This window comes from Neophocaena asiaeorientalis, unplaced genomic scaffold (genome assembly GCF_003031525.2).
Source record: "Neophocaena asiaeorientalis asiaeorientalis breed wild unplaced genomic scaffold, Neophocaena_asiaeorientalis_V1.1 scaffold256, whole genome shotgun sequence".
Lineage (NCBI taxonomy): Eukaryota > Metazoa > Chordata > Mammalia > Artiodactyla > Phocoenidae > Neophocaena > Neophocaena asiaeorientalis.
This window is the reverse complement of record NW_020185324.1, coordinates 4039894-4064164: the sequence shown is the minus strand read 5'-3', so window position 1 is coordinate 4064164 and position 24271 is coordinate 4039894. Positions and strand designations below refer to the sequence as shown.

Sequence of the window (24271 nt, the reverse complement as noted above, 5' to 3'; positions counted from 1 at the left end):
TCAGAATGAGGTGGCGAAAGATGTCTTCAAAGAGGAGATTTTACTTGTAACCTGTTTGGAGAGGAGTAGAGGACACAGATAACTGTAGATTAGCTTGAATTTTCTTACTTGATATTCACTCAAATTAAGTACAGGTGAGGGTGGTTGGAGAAAAGAATCCAAGCTAAAGGACTTGGTAGAATTATCTTAGAAACATCTGATTATGGGTATGTATAACTCATAGTCATTTTGCTCAAAGTTGTTATGAAGTATTTTGTCACTTAATTTATAATAAATATGTACAGTAACATCTCATGTCAGAAAATATATGTCATAATGATAATAAGGTAACAGGAAAATCTGATAATAGGGTTAAAATTGCCGAGTTCTTTCTGAGAACTCTGGTGTGTTAATTAGTGTAGATTATTGCATTTTTGCTGTATCTGACTTGTAATCGCCTAAATACACAGCAAACACCTGTGATTACTTTAGTGATCCTTGTCTTGTCATGTTCAGGTCACCCCGAAAATGTGTATTTAGACTGTTCCCTGTTCATATATACTCAGCTGTGCCTGTTTGCTTTGTTATTTTTCTGAGTTTAATGGACCGACATAAAAATTTATGGCAACTGTCACTTAACGTCACCTTTACCTTTAAAGAAAAAAAGAAAACAAACAAAACTAAATCACGCCAGGCAGCTATGATGCTGTTTACAGTTGACTAAATTATCAGAATACTTTGTACTAAATTTATCTCTGACATCATGGGCCAAATTTAGGGCAAAAACGGTAGGAACATACATAAACAATATACTTAATTACATTTTTATATGTTAGTGTTACCCTAAATTTAATTTATTAGCCAGTAAAAATCATTAGTTTTAAAATAACATTGCCCATTTGTCTTTCAACCAAAGATTTCTTTTTAAAATTTCCATAAAACTGAATAATCATGTATATCTTATTAATTTCTCTGGTTTGTGACCTGTTTGTATGTTGTTTTCTGCTTGTTTATTTTTAAGAAATAAATCTTATTTAATTATTTTTAAGGAATGAGCAAAGTTATGTCAGCTGCTAATCCATTCTCACTTTTGCTTTTCTATATCAGGCTGTTCTCAGAACTGGCTGGTCTCTCATCTTCACAATTTAAAAGCATAGGTTTTTTCAGAGAATTCTTCTCTTCATTATTTTCCCTCACTTAAATTTTTCCTGATTATTAGATTAATATGTTTACTTGAATTCTAATTCTTTGAAAAGTAAAAGTTCTCCTTTTCTGTAAAATCAATATAACATTTTTTTTTTTGGCTAAATAGGAAACTTTAAAAAATATAGTTATGCAAAGAAATACTTTAAAAATAATTCATTTGTATGGTAATTAGTATTTATCCACAAATTCAATAATTTAAAATAATCATATATCTTCTAGATATCAAAGAATTCATTTTTAATGTTAACCTAATTCTTCTTGCTTTTAACATTTTAGGCCACTTGGTCATTCTGGCATTTTATGGTAGAGAATACATTGAGTTTGGCTCATGGAAAGAATATGAGGTAATTGATCCATGTTCTCTATAAATTATGAATGTACACAAAACATAGAGTATTTTAATATGTCAAATATGGGGTCTCATGTCTGAATTTTTTCAATAACTTTTTAAAATGTGAGATTTTGAGATAGGTTTTTCCTTTCTTGATGGTTGACAATAGCTAATATGGTAAGGAACTTTTCTTTTACTACTTGTATATGTTTAAGGCAAAGTATTGGAGCTGTTCCTCACATTATACGGTTACAGTTAATATTTTTAAATGCTTCAGATAGCTTATTAGCTCTCTGTGGGGCTAAAAAAACCTCAAGAGAACGCCTCCTTCCTATCCACCTCCCCAGCCCACCCGAAGTAGGATTAAAGGCATGCTGCATTGAAAAGTACTAGCAGCTAGTGCAGGAAATAGTGTGAAAGGGTATTGAGGCTCCTATAATGTGAAATTTCTAGGCACTTCTCAGGGTGGTCTAATGAAAACAAATACGAGCCTCATATGTTAGTCTTTTGCTGCCCCTTTGGTACTCTTGTGTCACCCTGCATGATGCCTGACTTTGGCATTCTAAAATGGCACTCAGCTAAGTGCATATGCCACATTCATATCCATAGTTGTTTCATAGATTAGCAAGCATCAATCCTGTATCAGAATTAGTTCAAATTAAAGATAGTAAAATATAGCAGCTATCCTTAAGAAATTCAGCCAATAACACAGGAGTGTGAGAATCAGTGGGTACTAACTATTGAGTAGAGTAATTGGCTAACATACTGCTGATGTCATAATTCCCCTACTCAATAATGGGTTGGTTACGTAAGAAGGTGCAGCAGTTTGGTGTGTGAACTTCTGCTTCCACTACAGCAGTACTTTAAAGAGGCTTTCCGTTGGCGTTCAGAAAGGTGAAAGGTGCAGAGGTGGTAGGGGGAGGGGCATCAGAGGGATAGGCATAGAGTCTGAGTACATGTAAGCTGTTCATCATCATTGGTCTTTGAGATTACGCTTGTACCCGAATTGAATTACTTTCTTACCTTCCCACGCAGTTGGAACGCAACTGAAATGCAGCCCATTGAAGGCGGTAAAACATTGCTCTTTTAACATTTCTTCAGTCTTCAGCTTCTGTGGGACGATAACCATACAGTTTGCTGGTTAAGAGACTTAACCAAGACTCGAGAGAAATAAACTGGAGCTATTTCCTCCATTTCAAACCTGTGGTTTTATAAAAGTCCACCAAAGGGTGCACCAAAAATTCTCCTAACCACTTTTCAAAAATTTTTATAGATATAAGGTTGCAGGAAAGATAAAGTAAATAGTTTTATGTGTAAGACCTTTGTAACATGATTTATAACAAAAACTATGCATTTATGTATACGCGTTATAATTAAAGAGCTATAATCTTTATCACTGATAGTATATTTAAAGAGACTCGGTGCCAACTCTTTCAAATAGTTTTCCTAAGAAGTTTTGCAGCTTTATCATATTCATTAAATCATTTGAGTTGTCTGTATCTAACAAATGAATGGTTTCCTTATCATTCATTTTTCATGATTGAGGGTATCTGGTATGGGCATCGATAACATACCTAATAATTGTGAAAGCTCATGTGGACCTAGAGAAAAGAGTGTCCCATAGTGTACTTCGATTAAAAATGCTTGCAAATAATGTTTATTAAAAATAGGTTAGTGGGGCTTCCCTGGTGGCACAGTGGTTGAGAGTCCGCCTGCCAATGCAGGGGACACGGGTTCGTGCCCTGGTCCGGGAAGATCCCACATGCCGCGGAGCGGCTGGGCCCGTGCGCCATCGCCACTGAGCCTGCGCGTCCGAAGCCTGTGCTCCGCAACGTGAGAGGCCACAACAGTGAGAGGCCTGCGTACCGCAAAAAAAAAAAAGAAAAAAAATAGGTTAGTGGGGCTTCCCTGGTGGCACAGTGGTTGAGAGTCCGCCTGCCAATGCAGGGGACACGGGTTCGTGCCCTGGTCCGGGAAGATCCCACATGCCGCGGAGCGGCTGGGCCCGTGCGCCATCGCCACTGAGCCTGCGCGTCCGAAGCCTGTGCTCCGCAACGTGAGAGGCCACAACAGTGAGAGGCCTGCGTACCGCAAAAAAAAAAAAAAGAAAAAAAATAGGTTAGTGGAAATTTAAAATAAAAAACCAGTGGATATTTTGGTGGAGTCCTTCTTTTGGGTAAGTTGTAGGAGATGAACTTAACTTGAATTATCCTGAAAAGCCATAGAAAACAAACCTATATGTGCTGCCCTTCCCACTTTTTCCTTTTAATCTGACTTTTGGGCTTTCATTTTGATAGCCTTAAACTCCTTTGTTACATGTGAAATAAGTAACTTGTCTTGGGAAGGGGAGGGGTAGGGAGGGAAAAGTGTTTTTACTTATTGCACGGCATATGGGCAGTTAATTATAATATACTTTATATTTACATTGTAGATCACACTTCATAAGGTTCTTTTGTATGTACAGCATCTTATCTAACTTTCTTCCTGACCAGTTATATGGGACCATATAATGGATGGGAAAGCCGAGTCCAAGAGAGGTTAAGAAACACCTTTGAAAACTGTTGCACAGCAAGTAGTTGGAAGATCTAGCATGTGCACCCAGATCTTGTGACTCTTAATCCAGTGTTCCTGTCCACTATATTAGTAATTTTCAAATTGTATTTTCCAGTCAAAGAAGTTCTTCAGGAGCCACCTTGGGTAATGTTGGTGGCTGCAGAGCACGTCCATTTTTGTCTCTTTTTCTTTTGAGGCTCTGAGTAGTATTTCATCAGAAGTAAGCTTTTAGAGCCATTGCTCAGTACTATTTTTCTTTGTGCAAGGACTAAAGAGTAGAAAACTATATTCCTCTAAGTGACAATCAAGGCTGTATACCTCTTGTCCTGCTGGCATTGTGGATCTAGAAATAAGAATTAGACTGTTGGCATTTTCCTTACTTCTGTTCCTTGTCAACTAAGTACTTACTGAATATGTACTGAACACAGTATGCAGGATACACAAGTTACTAGCTTTTTACCAGGGCCAATGACAATTGGTTTTAAAATAGTAATATAGTTTTTGTAAAAATTAAAATAGAAACTGTTCATATTAAACATATTATATCTTGGTCATAAAGTGGCATTAATAAGCATCACCATTTTTATATCATTTAAAATATTGCTTATACTTAATAATCCCAAGGCTGGTAGTTAAGCGTATTTGTTCTTAGAAGTAATCTTCATAAGCTATTATCTATGTTAGAGTCTTGAAAATGCTAGATTATAGTAGCATTTATGAGTATTGCTAATAGTGTCACAGAATGGTTCCTTCATCATATTATAGAATTCTAGAGTCTTTGATAATAATGGATTCCAAAACATGTTTTTACCTTACCCAAGTATGCATTTAAGCCTTATTGTATTGTAACAATCTATGAAATTACATACCTGCAAATAGAAAATAAATTCCATCAGTGGTCAACAAAAACATCATGAAATTTAATAATGGTTAAGAGTTTATCACACAAATTCAAGATAAGAGTAATTGTTATGGAAGCAACCTAAGTGTCCATTGACAGATGAATGGATAAAGATGATGTGTCACATATATACAATGGAATATTGCTCAGCCATAAAAAGAAACGAAATTGAGTTATTTGTAGTGAGGTGGATGGACCTAGAGTCTGTCGTATGGAGTGAAGTAAGTCAGAAAGAGAAAAACAAATACCATATGCTAACACATATATATGGAATCTAAAAAAAATGTTCTGAAGAACCTAGGGACAGGACAGGAATAAAGACACAGACGTAGAGAATGGACTTGAGGACCGGGGGAGGGGGAAGTGTAACCTGGGACGAAGTTAGAGAGTGGCATGGACATATCTACACTACCAAATGTAAAATAGATAGCTAGTGGGAAGCAGCCACATAGCACAGGGAGATCAGCTTGGTGCTTTGTGACCACCTAGAGGGGTGGGATAGGGAGGGTAGGAGGGAGACGCAAGAGGGAGAAGATATGGGGATATATGTATACGTACAGCTGATTCACTTTGTTATAAAGCAGAAACTAACACACCATTATATAGCAATTTTACTCCAATAAAGATGTTAAAAAAAAAAAGAATAATTGTTAGACTCAAATCATAGCATTGTACACATTTAATGTGTCAACAATTTTGTACTTTTTATTTAAAACTTTTTTATTGAGATATAGTTGATGTACAATATTATATAAGTAACAGGTGTACAACATTATGATTCACAATTTTTAAAGGTTATACTCCATTTATAGTTACTATAAAATATTGGCTGTATGCCCTATGTTGTACAATATATCCTTGTAGCTTATTTATTTTATACATAACAGTTTGTACCTTTTAACACCCTTACCCCATTTTGTCCCTCCCCTTGCCTCTCCCCACTGGTAACCACTAGCTTGTTCTCTGTATCTGTGAGTCTGTTTCCTTTTTGTTATATTCACTAGTTGTATATTTTAGATTCCACATAGAGTGACATCATACAGTATTTGTCTTTCTCTGTCTGACTGACATCACTTAGCATAATGCCCTCCAAGTCCACTGCTGTGGCAAATGGCAAAACTTCATTCTTTTTTCTGGAGTACTGCTTTTCTTAAACTTAACCATTGAGCTCTTAGTTTAGAGTACTAAACTAAACACTCTAAACTAGTAATGTTTGTTTTCTCCACAGTTCATTCTGAACATGGAACAATTAGAGAGGCACTGAAAAGGGCAGTAAAAATGGATATATTGGCAGGAGTGAGGAAGGATTCAAGAAGCGTGGGGGGAATCTGTTTTCAAATTTACTTGTATTTTTATTTTTTATTACAGAATTTCAGCTAAAAACCAATAAAGCAACAAAATGACAGGTATGTTAGATCCTTAAGTTATCTCCTTGAAAGACAGACCTAAGTAGAATGAACTTGAATTATAGGAAGGACGATTTTAATTTGTCATAAAGAAGATATTCCCTAAAAGTGAGTGGCAATAGAGGGTTATTTGGGATGTCATACTCTATAAAGATCTTTAAGACTGGAATAGTTATCTATTCAACTAAATATATGTTTTATCCTTGAAGTCTCTACCAAGCTGAAGGTTCTTTTAGCTGAAGCTGCTAATTGCTAATTGCTGGAAATTAGCTAATTAATTAGCTAATTAAGCTGCTAATTGCTTGGAAATGTATGCAATATGTATATGATTCTCTTATAACTAAATATGATATATGTAGTTTATGGAGATCTTTGTATTATTTTTCAGAGATAAATTAAGATAAAAATTGCAAGTACATTGCAAATTTGGGATTATAGAAAGAACTAAAGTACCCTTAATCTGAGAAATAATATATATTCCATATTATTATGTGTGATTTAAAAATACTTGATAAAAAATGCAGAGGAAGGCAGCCATTAGTCAAAAATGTGAGAATGAAGCTATATCCTTTGGCAAGGTGGTTTAGTGCAAACAGCTAATGCGTTTATGAGTTAGTCAAACCTGAGGTCAGATCATGGTTCACCCACTTATTAATTCAATATCCTTATGTAATATGAGCATAATAACTGTTGCCTTGCAGCCTTGTGAAAACTAAATAAGGGATATATGTGAAGTACATAATGCAGTGCTTGGTACATAGTAGTGCTTAATAAATGATACAGGCATACCTTGGAGATATTGCAGGTTCAGTTCCAGACCATTACAATAAAGTGAACCTTGAAGTAAAGTGAGTCACACGAATTTTTTGGTTTTTCAGTGCATATAGAAGTTATGTTTACACTATTCTGTAGTCTATTGAGTATGCAATAGCATTATGTCTAAAAAAATAATGTACATATCTTAATTTAAAAAAATACTTCATTGCTAAAAAATGCTAACCATTATCTGAGCCTTCAGTGAGTCATAATCTTTTTGCTGGTAGAACATAGAGGGTCTTGCCTCGATGTTGATTGCTCCTACTGGTCAGGATGTTGGTTGCTAAAGGTTGCAGTGCCTGTGGCCATTTTTTTTTTTTTTTGCGGTAAGCGGGCCTCTCACTGTTGTGGCCTCTCCGTTGCGGAGCACAGGCTCCGGATGCGCAGGCTCAGCGGCCATGGCTCACGGGCCCAGCCACTCCGCGGCATGTGGGATCTTCCTGGACCAGGGCGCGAACCCGTGTCCCCTGCATCGGCAGGCGGACTCTCAACCACTGCGCCACCAGGGAAGCCCTGGCCATTTCTTAAAATAAGACGACAATGACGTTTACCATCATTGATTGACTCTTCCTTAAACAAAGGATTTCTCTGTAGCATACAAGGCTGTTTGATAGCATTTTACCCACAGTAGAACTTCTTTCAAAATTGGAGTCAGTCCTTTCAAAACCTGCCATTATTTTATCAACTAAGTTTATGTACTGTTCTAAATCCTTAGTTGTCATTTCAACTATTTTCATAGTGTCTTCACCAGGAGTAGATTCCATCTCAAGAAACTACTTTCTTTGCTTATCCATAAGAAGCAACTCCTCATCTGTGCAAGTTTTATCATGAGATTGCAGCAATTCAGCCACATCTTCAGGCATCACTTCTAGTTCTCTTGTTATTTCTGCCACATCTACATTTAATTCCTCTACTGAAACCTTGAACCCCTCAAAGTCATCCATGAGGGTTGTGATCAACTTCTTCTAAATTCCTGTCAGTGTTGATATTTTGACCTCTTCCCATGAATCATGAATGTTCTTAATGGCATCTAGGATGGTTAGTCCTTTCCAGAAGGTTTTCAGTTGACTTGGACCACATCCATCAGAGGAATCACTATCTATGGCAGCTATAGCCTTATGAAATACATTTCTTAAATAATAAAACTTGAACGTTGAAATTACTCTTTGATTCATGGGCTGCACAATGGATGTTGTGTTAGGAGGCATGGAAACAACCTTAATCTTGTTGTATATCTCCATGAGAGGTCTTGGGTGAGCAGGTGCATTATCAATGAGCAGTCATATTTTGAAAAGAATCTTTTTTCTGAGCAGTAGGCCACCACAGTGGGCTTAAAATATTCAGTAAACCATGTTGTAAACAGATATGCTGTCATCCAGGCTTTGTTCCATTTATAGAGCACAGGCAGAGGAGATTTAGCAGAATTCTTAAGGGCTAGGATTTTCAGAATGGTAAATGAGCATTGGCTTCAACAAAGTCACCAGCTGCATTAGCCCCTAACAAGAGAGTCAGCCTGTCCTTTGAAGCTTTGAAGTCAGGCATTGACTTCTCTTCTCTAGCTATGAAAGTCCTAGATGGCATCATCTTTCACTATAAGGCTGTTTTGTCTACATTGAAAATTTTTTGTTTAGTGTAGCCACCCTCTTGAATTATCTTAGCTAGATCTTCTGGATAACCTGATGCAGCTTCCGCATCAGCACTTGCTGCTTTATTCACCTTGCACTTTTATGTTACTGAGATGGCTTCTTTCCTTAGGCTTCAGGAACCAACCTGTGCTAGCTTCAAACTTCTCTTCTGCTGCTTCTTCACCTATCAACTTTCATAGAATTGAAGAGAGTTAGGGCCTTATTCTGCATTAGGCTTTGGCTTAAAGGAATGTTGTAGCTGGTTGATTTTCTCTCCAGACCACTAAAACTTTTTCCATATTAGCATGAAGGCTGTTTCACTTTTCATTTGTGTGTTCCCTTTTAATTTGTGTGTTCACTTTTAATTTCCTTCAGGAACTTTTTCTTTGTATTTACCACTTGGCTCCTTGTTTGGTACAAGAGGCCTAGTTTTCGGCCTGTCTTGGGTTTTGACATTCCTTCCTCACTAAGCTTAATCATTTCTAGCTTTTGATTTATTTATTTTTTAAATGACTTTTGTTTTTTGTGGTTTTTTTTGATGAGGACCATTTTTTTAAAAGTCTTTATTGAATTTGTTACAATATTGCTTCTGTTTTATGTTTTGGTTTTTTGGCCTCGAGGCATGTGGGATCTTGGCTCCCCAACCAAGGGATCGAACCCACACCCCTTACATTGGATGGCTAAGTCTCAACCACTGGTCCACCAGGGAAGTCCTGCTAGCTTTTGATTTAAAGTGAGAGTTGTGTGACTCTTCCTTTCACATGAATACTTAGAGGCCATTGTAGGGTTATTAATTGGCCTAATTTCTGTATTGTTGTGTCTCAAGAAATAGGGAGGCCCGAGGAGAGGGAGAGAGAGAGATGGCGGAATGGCTGGCTGGTGGAGCAGCCAGAACACACACAAAATTTGTCAGTTAAGTTCACCATCTTGTATGGGTGTGGTTCATGGTGCCCCAAACAATTACAACAGTAACATCAAAGATCAGTGATCGCAGATCACCATAACAATATAATAATAAAAAAGTTTGAAATATTGTAAGAATTACCAAAATGTGACACAGAGACACAAAGTGAGCACGTGCTGTTGGAAAAATAGTGCCAACAGACTTGCTTGACGCAGGGTTGCCGCAAACCTTCAATTAGTAAAAAGCTCAGTATCTCCACGTGCAGTAAAGCAAAGCACAATAAAACAAGGTATGCCTGTAGTTCCCTTCATTCCCCCATAAGTCTTAATGTTTGTTTAGGAGTTTGGATCAGGAAAACCAAGAGAACAGGGAGGGGATGAAGGGGCAAATTGAACTTCAGTCACTTGGGATATAAGATTCAACATACTTCTTGCATTTACTATTTAATTTCTCAAATTTCACTTTGTCCTGCAGCGGTCAACAAGAATTTAATTGCTTTATTATATTAAGGAGACACCAGTTTTGGTCCTACCTTGAGCAAAAACTTCAATATCAGACTCACTCTTAGGAAGAAAGCCATATGGAGTTGTAAGTAGGAAACCACAGGTGAAGCAGAAAATATTAAATGTCTTCAGATTTTAACTTCTGGAAAACTCACTTTTATTGAAAGGAAGTAAATGTTTACTTAAAAGTTCAGTGTGACAGATGCATTAGTTTCTTGGAATTTATGGTCAGTCAACTCTCATTTTGTTTTAATTAGCATAATTATCTTAGGTTCCCTTCTGACTGCTATTCACCCCTATCCTTTCTGCTCCACCCCCTACTCCCCAGCTATCCTACATTATCTTCACTTCTTAATTCTTAAAGGCTCTGCAAATAGCCAGTTTCCCTAAGTTTGTGGTAAAACTAATTTAACTGCAAAACCTGAACAAAATGACGTGAGGTACTTAAGGGTCTTTCTTTACCCCACTCTTTGAACATTCATTCATTTAGCTACAGAAGTGTTAATGTGAATGGTTATGGGTTGCTGCCCCAGATCCATCTGCAATGTTGTGTATGGTATTGCTTTCTAAAATTAAAAAAATTCTGAGTCATGTGACATATCTGAGCCAGCGGCTTCCAGTAGGGGGTTGTGAATCTGTTTCATTATTCCATTTTATAGATGAGAAGACTATGCTAGAAGAAAGTAAATTACCAAGGTTTGAATGATATATTAAGATGTTAAGTAAATTATTCAGATAATGCATAGTAAAGCCAAATTTAAACCCAGCAGTCTTATACCAGAGCCCATACTCTTTTTTTTTTTTTTTGTGATATGCAGGCCGTGCAGGCTCCTCGACCACTGTGCCAACGGGGAAGCCCCAGAGCCCATACTCTTAAACTACAAGGACAAGTGGGCAGCTTGTCCACCCAGTTGCCAAGGCAAGATTGAGCTTAGTTGGCACCAGTATTCATGTCTTGAGTTGACATAATTACTAATCTTTACTAATATAAGGAGGCATATACCTAAATATCTGTAATGGAAGATAATCTCCTTATAATTTGTATGGGGGTATGGACTATTAAGCTTTTCTACATATTTGGGTATACATATGTCTGATCATAGATTTCCCCTAGGTATATTGGAGCCCAGCCACAAAGGCTTGTCTCAGGTTGAGGTAGAAAACTGTCTAGTTTCTCCATTGTCCGTCCTCATTATTTTATATTCTCTATATCTCACTAAGTACTAGAAATTGTTGTTTAGACTTTTTTCAACAAATTATTAATGCCTCTATGTTGTAGGCTAGAAATACAATGTTGAACAAGAAAATCATGGTCCCTTTTTCAGCAGGGGACAGTTGTCATTGTGGATGGGACAGTTCTTGGTGGGTTATCCTATGTTGTAGCATGTTTTAGTGACTGTGGGCCAAAATGGCATTAGAACCACTTCCTCTTCCCAATCACTGTGACAACAGAATGACCCCAAAGGTTTCCAAAGTCATCAGGTAAGGGATGGTGGGATGGTGTAGTGGTCTATCTTGATGTTATTCATACTCAACCTTGAGGATAGTAGCTGCCCACTTGTCCATGTGCTTTGTCCACACACTATCCAAGTTGAATAATTGATTTTAAGCATTTCTTTTTCTAGAATACAGGCTTCCTGCAAATAAATAGAGCTGAGAGAGCTACAAAGCAAATAACTAAACTGGTTACACTCCGGGTACAATGGCTAAACTGAAAAGCAAGATTAGTTGTGGATAATGTTACCAATGGCTAATTGAGAATTCTCCTTATACTGTAAATAACGAGCATAAGTTAATAAACTCCCAAGTTAACATACCAAGATGATGCTATATTTTTTTAAGCTATAGAATCTAAGTCTCTAGGACTTTATATATGCAAATTATTTCTTAAAGACATACAGCACATTTATGCTAATTATATTTTGTAGCACAAACATTTCTGCTTTGCTTTTATATTTTTAAGAGAAATTTTTAACAAAATTACAAATTTAAATAATTTGTAAATAGAAACAACTATGAAGGATTTATGACTTGAATTTGTCATTTGAAAGAGGTATAAAAATAAATTTTCATTCAGTGTCCATATTAACTGCCTTTTAATCAGTATTTTATATTAAAAGTAATAACATTTGGAAGTTTACAGAGCCTCAGGCTTATGACAGTTGCCGTTTAAATGACAATAATTTTATTGTATTATGATTACAAAATTTATTTATATGCTATAAAACATTCAGAAAATCCAGAAAGGTACAAAGAAGGGAGTAAAAAAAAATTATCATTCATTATAATAAAACCATTATAACTCATGATTCAGTAGATGGATTCAAGATTAGATCTTTTAAAAAATGAAGGTACTTTTCTGATTGGAAACCATTTTGCAGATGAGGAAGGTGATGAATTGCTCATGTTAATTAGATATGTTTGCTGTAATTCCAGTTTCAGCTGCATATAAAAAAAGAATTGTGAGAGAGATTTATTTTTCTTTAATTTAGATGAGAAATACTTATCAAGCACCTATTATACATTAAACATTCAAAATGGATTTTCCACTTATTAGCTGTGTGACTGTTGGCAAGTTACTCTAAGTAGTCAATTTCTTGACTCAGTTTATTTATTTGTAAAAGAGGGATAATAACTACTTTGTTGAGTTATTTTAAGGGTTAGTTACAGTTTAGTTGAAGTATTTAGCAGCGCCTGACATATAATTAGACAACAATGAATCATTAGTATTATTGTTTTTATTCTTTATAGTAACAATACATAATTTTAGCCCATTACTATATAAAATATCATTGCTGTGGTAGTAATTTAGCATATGAGGTAATTAACTGTGATTATTATAATTTTATTAATAGAGAGAATGGAGCCTAGCTAGACTGACTATACTTAGGATCTTGTCAGGTACATATTACTTCCTTATATTTGTATAGCAGTTTCGTTTTCAGAGCTCTTTCTCATTTCTTGTTTTATTTGCTCTGTACAGTCTTCCAGTAAGAAAAGCAGGGCCTGTATAATTTTCCATTTTGCAATTGAGGAGCTGAGGCTTGTAGAGAATGACGGACTTGTCCAAGGTCATATGGCTTATAAGTGGTTAATCAGGTTCATTTCCTTCCACCTATAATTAAGATTCTCACTGAACCTAGATTGACCTTCAGTATGGGAAAGAACAGAGAATAGAATCTGACTATAATTGATGAGTCTTCATTTAACTTTAGCCATTTTATAGTTTCTTGTGTTTGCTCCCATTCCAGTCATCTGAACATTGGCTTTAATGTTTTAGTAGTCTATTATGTTGATGGTGGTTACAATGAACCACATCTCTGGATATTCACACGCTTGTGAAGTCTCTTTCCTTTCAATCTGGACTGGGCCTGTAGCTTATTTTAACAAACAGAATGCAGCAGAATTAGAGCTGTCTGAAGTCTGGGCATAAGCCTTAAGAAAGCCAGGTAGCTTTTGCTTTTATGTTTCTGGGAGACCTGAACCATTATGTCAGAAATCTGGCTACCTTCCTAGAGAGACCATGTGGAAATGAGGCCACAAGGAGAGAGGGAGAGGGAGAGAGGAAGAGAGGGAGAGAAAGAGGGAGAGGGGGGGAGAGAGAGAGAGGCTCTGAGGTTACATGGAGACAGAAGCCCAGTCACCCTAATCCTAGTATTCTCGCTGAGCCCAGTTCCTACCTGCTAGCTGAAAGCAATTGTGTGAGTGACCATCAGCAAGATGAGCAGAAGAACTAGCTGAGCCCAGCCCGGGTTGCAGAATTATGAGCAAAAAAAATAGTTTTTGTTTTTGTTTTTCTGAGCAATAAGTTTTGTGGTGGTTTGTTACACAGTAATAGAAAAGCCAGAGAAGCATGGCAGTGTACTTGAAAATAAAAGTCTTGCTAAAGGGTGTTTCCCTTTCTTGGCCTATTTTGACAGTTTTGGTCTTTTTCTGGTTTGCTAATGTCAGGCAGTGTTGAAGAGAGAGAATAGTAATGAATAATTTTTCCTTTCCAGAAGCTCATCTTACTGAACCTTTAAGTACACAGGTTCGGCCGATACTTGGGTAAACCTGAGGTAAACCCAGTCTCTCTGTGCTGAGTCTCTTCAGAGAAATCTCAGGAGATTGGGCTGCTTCCTATTTTCAGGTCTCTGGTTCTTCTTCTCTGTTGAATTTCCTACTCCCAGTCTTTTGTGACTCTCTTTATCCCTGTCAGAGTTGAAATGGATTTGGCCTAGGTTAGCCAGCTAAGAAAAGATGGCAGTCTTCCTTCCTCTCTTGAACTTGTTTCTGTTGTCCACAAAGACTTGGGAAGCCTTTTGGGGCTGAGAGTAAAACTAAGACATGGACTCACCTCAGTTTCTGATCATTTATATATTACTTAACAGGAAAGATATGCTGCAGTGAAACATTACTCATGCAGTTTATCTTTTCCCTCTCATAGATCAGTTTCTTCCTATTTAACTATAAATACTGCATATTTTATTTTCCCATATAATTAAAGTTATAAAATTATAAAAATAAAAAAATTGCAAAATGTTTTGTAAGTTTCTGCCAGAGATGAGAACCAGTGATCTAAACGCTTATAAGAATAATTTTTCAAAAACAATTTTGTTGTTTAAAATGCTTTTTTGTTTTTAAAAAATACATGAAGATAGATTTAAAATATTACAAAGCTCGATTGGCTTCCAAATTGTTGGAGTGAGGGCCTCAGTGTACTCCCTCTCCCTCTAACACAACAAAAATGCAAAACAACTAAAATCAACCATTTCAGAATTCTGGCAATTGATCAAAGCCAGAGAATGAACTGAAACTTGTCTATCCAAGAGAAGACTACTGAACCTTGAGATGACAGTGGCATCTAACTTGTGCCCACTCCCATTCTCCCTCCTTCCCCAGCTTGTGGTATAGTAGAAACTGGCAGCATTGCACAGTGGAGAGATCTGACCACTTTTGGAGATCCATGAAAAGCACCATCCCTAGATCACAGTTAATATTTTGTCCGAACTTGTATCTCCCTGGGAAAACTCAGTTCTCAGAGAGTGATTGGCTATTGATTTGACTTAGAGCTCAGCTCAGTTGCGGGGAAGAAAATGCCTACCCCCTGGGCTTTACTGAAACAATAGCAACTGTTGGCAACATCTCCACTGTTGAAGGCTGTGATTTCACCTGGGGCAAACAAGAGCCTGGCCAGGAATGTAGAAGGAAATCCTGGAGGATTAGCCAACCATAGGGAACTTTGAAAAGCTCCAGCATATTTCTAGATATCTAAAAGATTGCAGATGTGCAAGGCTGTGCATATGCCCAGGAAAGACCTAGGAAAGGAGAGGATCCACCTCTGGCTGACCTTGAGGCTCTGTGCAAGAAGGAAGTGAAAGCTAGGGCTGTCTTACAAGCTACCTGAAGTTTGAAGGTGTGGCTTCTCACGAAGGTTCCTTTAGCTTTGGCAAAGGTTGGAAGATACACAGGCAAGACATTTAAGGAAATCTTCTGACCAATCACTGGTTGACCACTAAATTATACTAATCCAGGAAGCCAGGCTTAAAAACAAAAAGAAGAATACTCAGTGGCCACATAATACAGGGACTACAGAATTAGTTCATGGAAGTGCTAAAAAAATAAGCAGCACCAAGAAAAAGAAGAGGACTAGCGAGAAAAAATCTTAGTGGGGCAGTGTAGAAGACTCTGCCACCAGAATTGTTAAAATACATTATCTAGATAGCTTGATAAGTATCTAGTTAAATAGATAGTTTCAGATATCTATTTAGATATCCAAATAGATATCTAAAACTATCCAAAATGTCTAGTTTTCAACGCAAAAATTATGAGAAATAGAAAAAGTATGCTACATATCTGGGAAAAAAGTGAAAAACTAGCTAACAGAAAAGTGTCCCTGTGGGCCTAGATTTGGACTTAGTAGACAAAGACTTTAAGTCAGCTATTGTAAATATGTTTAAAGAACTAAATGAAACCATGTCTAAAGAATTAAAGTATCTTACCAAAGAGAATAGCAATAAGCATAGAAATTATTTTAAAAGAGCCATATGGAAATTTTGGAGTTTAAAAGTGTGATAACTAAAGTGAAAAATTTACCAGAGGGGCTCAATAACTGATATGAGTTGGTAGAAGAAAATATTAGTCAACTTGAATGTAACTCAATAGAGATTATCCAGTGTGAGGAGTAGAAAGAAAATGAAAATGAACAGAGCTTCAAGAGACCTATGGGACACCTCAAGTGCACCAACACACACATAATGGGAAAATGGGAGTCCCAGAAGAAGAGCAAAAAAAAAAACACAAAAAGCAGAAAGAATGTTAAAAGAAATGACAGAAAACTTCCCAAACTTGCTGAAAAAATACTAATTTACGCATTAAAGAAACTTAGTGTATTCCAAGTAGAATAAACCCATCATAGTCGAATTTAGACATCATAGTTAAATTTACGGAAGTGAAAGACAAAGAAATCTTGAAAATATGAAGAGAAAAATAAGATCAATAGCTGACTTCTTATCAGAAACCACGGTTGCTGGAAGACATTTTCAAAGTTGAAGGAAAAAAGCTGTCAACCAGGAATTCTGTATCTAGCTAAAATCTCCTTCAAAGATGAAGGAGAAATTAAGACACTTAGAAATAAACAAAAACTGAGAGAGTCTGTTACTAGCAAATGTGCCCTATAAGAAGTATTAAAGGAAGTCCTTCAAGTTGAAACAAAAAGACACTAGGCAGTAAACTTAAATCCACATGAGATAAAGAGCAATGGTAAAGGTAACTACATAGGTATTATGAAAGACATACATATAAAAATACATATAGATGCATTTTTCTTTGTAACTTATCTTCTCATGTTTTAAAAGACAACTGCATAAAGCAATAATAATAAAACCGTTGATGGGTTTATAACACATAGAGATGTAGTTTGACAATAATAATAAAAAGGAAGGCAAGGGAACAGAGGCATATTGGAGGAAAGTTTTAAATTATTATTGAAATTAGGTTAGTATATATCCAGACTAGAATGTTTTAAATTAAAATGCTAATTGTAATTTCCAGAGCAACCACTAAGAAAATAAGTCAAAAAATTATAGTGAAAGAAACAACAAGGGAATAAAAAAGATACACTAGAAAGTATCGGTTTAACACAAAAGAAGGCAGGAAATGAGAAAAAAAGATATTACAGAGCTCAAATATACCCCTAAAGAGTAGAAGTTATAATGTGTAATTTCCATATACAATAATATGTTTATGTAATCTTTAAGGAATGTTACCAGTAGAGAATATTGGTCAATGGATCCTCTTTGGGGCTTAATTTTTTGATACTATTGGATACTTATCGACAGATTTTAAAAATACGATATTTTTACCATAGTGAAAAATGCACCAAAGTGAGATCAACGTGAAAAGATTCCATTAACCCTGGGTTCTTAAAATGTAGCTTTGTTTCCCGGGAAATGAAACAGTAATGTATGGAAATGAGAGATTCTCTTTACTTTGTTTCTGAAAGTTTGGGTATGGAAAATTTAGTTCTTCCCCTTCCTCTAAATATGGAAAAGAAACGATGAGAAAAATGCTTTGGAGAAGAGAGGAGATCATGGGAAAAAGGCATCTGGAGATAAATGCATGTAGGAAAGGGTTGTCAAAAAGAAAAATGTCCTGGACAGAATATTTTAGAAGTCTTGAGAGGTATTTCTGCCTGCATTTTCCATATATTGTTCTCCATGGGTACCCAGCCCAAATGCATATGTGATCTCATAACAAGGATTGTTCATTGTTCAAGCAGCCACGCTTATAATGTCTTACATATGCCTTCAGAAAATAAAACCCATGTTTAGCTTTATAGTGTGAAGAAAGTTTAATTATATCAAACAATACATGTAATCTCCTTATTATAGGAAAAGTGATTAAATTGAATTTTCTTATTACTGATTTAAACTATCATTTAAAAATGCAATTCTCAATCTGTTTTCAGTCCCAGCACAGTTGAAGAATGTAGCACAGTTGCATCAGTAATGATGGCTCACTCAACTGGGAGCATCTCTCTGGGTGAGAATAAGTAATATTTTAAAAGTCCTCCAAGTAATTCTGTTATGGTGTACCTCCTTTCCATTATAAGTAACAAATTTAAATCATAGATTCCTAGAATTTTATAGAAATTAGTGTTATTAAGAGGTTATGATGATTAAAATTGAATCTAGTAAGATTATTTTGTTTCTTAAGCAAGTTACAGTGAACCTTTTTAGTACTTTTTCTATAAGCTTACCAAAGTTTTCAAGACATTTTTATTCCTATGTTTTTTTCTCTAACCAGATTAACCATTTTTAACTGTACAGTACAACACGTTAACTATTTGCCCATTGTTGTGCAACAGAACCCTAGAACTTTTTCAGCTTGCAAAACTGAAACTTTATACCTGTGAAGAATAATTCTCCTTTCTCCCCTCCCCTCAGCCTCTGGTAACCACCATTCCACTTTCTAGGACTTACTTTTTTAGATATCTTGTAAACGTAGAATCATGCAGTGTTTGTGTTTTTGTGACTGTCTTATTTCACTTAGCATAATGTCGTCAAGGTTTATCCATGTTTTTTAAGGCTGAATAATGTTCCATTGTACAGGCATACCTTATTTTATTGTGCTTCGCTTTAGTGTGCTTCTCAGAAAATCCTTTTTTTTTTTTTTTTTTAACAAATTTGAAGGTTTGTGGCAACCCTGCATTAAACAAGTCTGTCGGTGCCACTTTTTCAACAGTATTTGCTCACTTCCTGTCTTTGCATCACATTTTGGTAATTCTCCCAATATTTCAAGATTTTTCATTATTATTATATTTGTTATGGTGACTTGATTTTCCTATTGCAAAAGGTTATGACTTGCTGAAGGCTCAGATGATGGTTAGCATTTTTTAGCAATGAAGTTTTTAAATTGAGGTTTATGCATTTTTTTAGACATAATACTGTTGCACAGTTAATAGACTGTAGTATACTGTAAATGTAACTTTTATATGCATTGGAAAACCAAAAGTTCATGTGACTCACTTTGTTGCAATATTCGATTTATTGAGGTGATCTGGAACCAAACCCTCAATACCTCCCAGGTATACTATTTATCCATTTATTTATTTATTTAAAATTCATTTTATTGAAGTATAGTTTTTTTCAGTTCTCTTTTATTGAAGTATAGTTGATTTATAATGTGTTAATTTCTGCTGTACAGCAAAGCGATTCAGCTATACATATATATTCTTTTTCATATTCCTTTCTATTATGGTTTATTACAAGATATTGAATATAGTTCTCAGTAGGACCTTATTGTTTATTCATTCTATATATAATAGCTTGCGTCTGCTAATCCCAAACTCCCAATCCATGCTATCCATTTATTTATTGATGGGCATTTAAGTTGCTTCCACTTCTTGGCTATTTTGAATAATGCTATATTGAACATGGGTGTACAAATATCTCTTCAAGATCCTGTTTTCAATTCTTTTGGATATATACCCAGAAGTGGGATTGCTGGATCATTTGGTAGTTCTATTTTTAATTTTTTGAGCAACCTCCATACTACTTTTCATAACAACTATACCATTTTACATTTCCACCAGCAGTGGACAAAGGTTCCCATTTCCCTGCATCCTCACTGACACTTGCTATTTTATGTTTTTTGTTTTGTTTTGTTTTGTTTTATAGTGGCCACCCTAACCACTCCTAGGTTATGTTAGGTCTTTATTTACTCCTAAATCACTTTCTAAAGAACAGAACAGCTACTTTAGGAGATTTCCTATAATTATTACAAATCTTCACACTGCTCCTTGATCTCAAATACTAGAATACTACTTGGGGCTAGTGTTTTAAACATGTTAGATTGAATGTGTAAAACTGGACATTTGAATTACTTCATACTTTACCAGATATGATCCTCTTTGCTTTTGGAATTCATATGATACTATGTTAGACATCACCACGTTATAAGGCAACGATAAAATGCTTTTGTCACTACCTGTAGTTTCTAAAATGGTAAGCGTGCTTTAATGGCATCATCATAGTGGTGATTGCTGTCACTGGGTGGCTTGTCTGCTCGTTTCCAAGCAGTCCATAAATGCCGTATCTTCGGATGCGTTTCTTCAGCGTATACCTAATGTGCTTCTTTGACGCTCTCTGAACATGGTTTTCTCCATTTCACTTACCCTGTTGTATCTGCGTGTGAATCTTTCTGTCATCCGTTCTCCACAGATTTCTTGCCTAAGTGGGGTTGTGTTGCCAAAAACTTTGCTTCAGTGATGGTAGACCAGCTCTCTTCCAGTGCCCTATATTTGATGAGCTAGCCATTTAATAGTACAGCTTATGGATGATGCTTATGATCATATTCAAAACAGAAGATACAATGCTCATAATCCATCTAGTCCTCACAGCTGAATAAATTTGGCCATTTTCTATTTTGTGGACATGTAGATTGATTGGGAGCTCAGCGTTGTTTCTAACTTGTCTTTGACTCTTCCAAAGATCATACTGCAATGTTATAAGTTTGGGGAAAAAAAAGCCACTTTGAATTTGGGGGCAGATCTGTATTCAAGTCTTGACTCTGCCGCTTGGTTGACTACCTTAAGATATGTTTCTTATCCTCTCTGACTCAGAAATCTCATATGTAAATTGCAGATAATGATACGCAAACTTTTATTTTAAATGCTTCATTGATATAGTAAGCTTGTGTTTTTAGGAAGTTTTTTAACCAATTCTATCACGTTAGAATTTTCCTCTTAAAAATAGTGAAGGTGAAGGGATTTTTAGACTGGTAATACTTTTAAAACCAGTATCTGACAGGAGATCTCTTCTGATGAGTTTGGTTCTCATAGTTTGTCCATTAATTGAAAAGAGTCAGTTAATACAGATCATAAAAGATGATGCATACATCCCACTAACATTTTAATTCAAAGCCTATAAATAGACTGTCTTTTGATTAGGGCCAAGGCCTTTCCTTATAGTATGGGTTTGCTGACTGGAACAATAAGTCTTTCTTAAATCTATATTTATAACAAATCATTTCCAGTTTACATTTTGTTTCTCTAGATTAAAACTATAGAGAGTTGAAAAGCAATGGTTCTCAAAGTGTGGTTCCCAGACCAGCATCATCAGTATCACATAGGAGTTTCTTAGCATGCAAATTCTTTGGTTTTGCCCCAAGCCTACTGAATCACGCTAAGAAGGTGGGGCTCTGCAATCTGTTCTCTCAAAGCCTCCATGCTAAAGTTTGAGAGCCACTATTCTATATTGTATGATTTCCACCAGTTTTTATATTTCTCTTACCCTTGCCTATGTCAACAGCACTGTTCTGTAGTGATTTGTCTTTATCAAGTCTTTCAAAGCTTTTGACTTAGTTTTTAAAAAGATACATTAGCTTTTGTTTTTGCTTTCATTGTTTATCTAATACGTAATTAAATTTGTTAATTACAGTAACAATAAAACTCCCCTAATCAGCAAATACTACTGATTTGGGGAGAAGATATACTCAGCATTAGGGAGCAGAAGTGAGGGGCATACCAGAGTAGTCCACATGCCGTGAGTTTTCAGCACACCACAGGCATCTGTCCATATGGTTGCAGAGGAAGTGGAGAGTGTGGGTTCAATTAGCAAGTTGGGTAAATGAGGCTGGTCAAGAGAGCTTCTCATATTTATTTTTCTGTGTAAGCTTACAAATTTCTCTGATCCTTACCTTTATAGCTCTTAATTCAGTACTTCTATGTTAGACTTCTGTCTGTTGATCTGTAAGTAGTCTTCTTGCTTAGAACCTGGAGTTTGAAATGTGTTTTTGATAACTCATAAATCTCTTAGGTTGATGTGGAGGAAGCAGAGAACCCACCCAGCAGCTCACATGGAAGATGTGTACCTATTTTCTTTGACACCGAGCAGGAAACTGCATAGCACCTAATACTTGAAGTAGAAAACAGATAGAAATGTTGTTTCCTAGCCTGAGACAGTAACTGTTGCTCCAGTTTTTAATGCCTACTTTGATTTGGGAGAAAGCAGTCATGTGTGGGGATAGTTCAATTCAATACATCACGATGGCCATTCCTGCCGAAGTGCAGGTGAAATATTTGCCCACCATTGAGATACAAAAGCGGTTATGTAAGTCAGTCTGGAATCTGGCCTGCTGAACTGAAAACAGTGCTGTTTGGCAACATTCTGGATGGCGTTTTGATTGAGCTGCTTTTCTAACTGTACGTTTTAATTATTTTAATATTTTTAGCCACATTGCTGATTTCACAAAGAGAAAGGGGGTAAATAGCCTGTCCGTATCACCTCTGGATCGAATTGTTGCTGCAACAGTTGGGTCATAGTACTTCTATGAAACACGATTAGAAAACTACCTAATACAAAGAAAATAACTATCGTATAGCAATATCAGGATACTGTGACAGTGGTCCAGTAAAGCAGCAGTACTAGTCCTACTGAAGTTCAGATGCAGATTTGATATTTGTTTAGTCTTCATTCTTGAGTGACACAGTGACCCAGTCATTCCACTAACAAAACAATAGCTGCTATAAATCTGGTTAAAAAAAGAAGTGACTGTTGCTTAAGATAGACTGAAGTTTTGTTAAAGATAGGCTCTAAATCCATATATTTTATGTGCGTAGCATAAATTGTGAGTCTCTATTTAAATTCCACTTTGTTGTCTGGAGAAGGGTTTAATAAAAGCAATGAAACTTTAGTTTCATGCCAAACTAAAGTAAAAGGAGAACAAAAATTAACAGATAATAATTATCGAATAAGTTTTGAATGGTAACTGTAGACTAATGATGTATAACTGTTACATCATTTTATTGTTACAAATATTCCTCTAGAATGTCATTATCTAAGTTTTATAGATGGGTAAAATGGATTAAGAAAACTGGTGCCTTGCCCAAGGCCATGAGCTAGGATTTGAACTGTGGTATAGCCCAAGCTTTTAAATACTACTTTACACCTTAACATCCGGTGCTTTAATATTCCTGGCCTGCTTTCAAAAACTTCTCTCTTCCTGTCAATTCCAGAGATAACATTCAATAACTTGACAACAGTGACCTTTCTAAACAAATATAGAGTGTTACAGAACCAGGTGGCCCAAGATTATATTTTATTTTTCTGGCTCAAAATAAATTCCCTGCTCTTGGAATGATAAAGTCCAAAAAAGACCCTTCTGTGTCCCAGGACTTCATCAGGCCACATGGCCAGCTAGTGCCCTTTTTCATGAGCCAGTCACGAATACAGAGCCTTATGTCTTTATACTGTAATTTAGATTAGGGCCTAATGAAAGGGCAAGAAGCTGCTTTACTAAATGAGATCATTTTGGCCTTCAGAAATGGCAGTGCATTTGGTTAGAAAGATTCTGAGGAATTAATGACAGAAAGGCAGTACTACTGTCTGGCCTATTAAGTGGATGTAAGCAAGGAGAAGGCTGATTCATAATTTAAACTCTCAAATGAGGCATCTTTTTTTCCATTGGGATTCAAGTAGGATTTTTTTCTAGTATTAGAAACCTTGTTCTTGATCAGTCAGAATCTGGGTGGCAATCTTTTTGACAGTTGTAGACAAATATCTTTGGAAAATAAATTCTGTATTGGAAACATAAGTTATGTCATATGGAAGCATAAACATGATGCTTTTATGAGCTCACTTACATTTAGTAGATTTCAGATTTAGAGAGACCAGGTTACACAGGGTAAGCATAGAAATGTTTCAAAGATATATTAAAGCCAACTTGTAATTGACAGTAAAAATTACAGTGACAGACACTGGACGTGGAGTCAGGAGGCCTGTGTTTGACACTTTGCCGTTACTCTGAAGGATCCTAAAGCAAGTGGTTTAAATTCTCTGTGAGTCTCAGTTTTCTCATTTGTAAAATGAGGCCAGAATAATATTACCTGCCTGCCTTGTTTCATTACAGGGTTGTTCTGAGGACCAAGTGAGGGGGCATGTAACAAAGTTATGGCGATGTATAAAGTTACGGTGGCATCTAGTACATAATGGGAAGTGTCCTCAGTTGTGAGTAGGGCAGGCCTGCATTTGCTCTATTAGTAGTTTAGTAATTTGTGCCAGTCACT

At 36.1% G+C, this 24271-nt stretch overlaps 1 protein-coding gene across 4 annotated transcripts in view; it reads left to right on the top strand.

Moving 5' to 3' along the window:
- RFX3 (regulatory factor X3) overlaps nucleotides 1-24271 on the top strand; it is a 284844-nt gene that overhangs the window by 37441 nt on the left and 223132 nt on the right. Inside the window, exon 1 of one of the 4 annotated variants that reach the window (XM_024734284.1) lies at nucleotides 1460-1529. The exons of 2 other annotated variants lie outside the window; for them this stretch is intronic. The gene's annotated coding sequence lies outside the window, so the exon portion shown is untranslated. Of the gene's footprint in view, nucleotides 1-1459; nucleotides 1530-10199; nucleotides 10310-24271 lie in introns of those variants that run through there. One more of the 4 variants, XM_024734288.1, reaches the window with a different exon arrangement.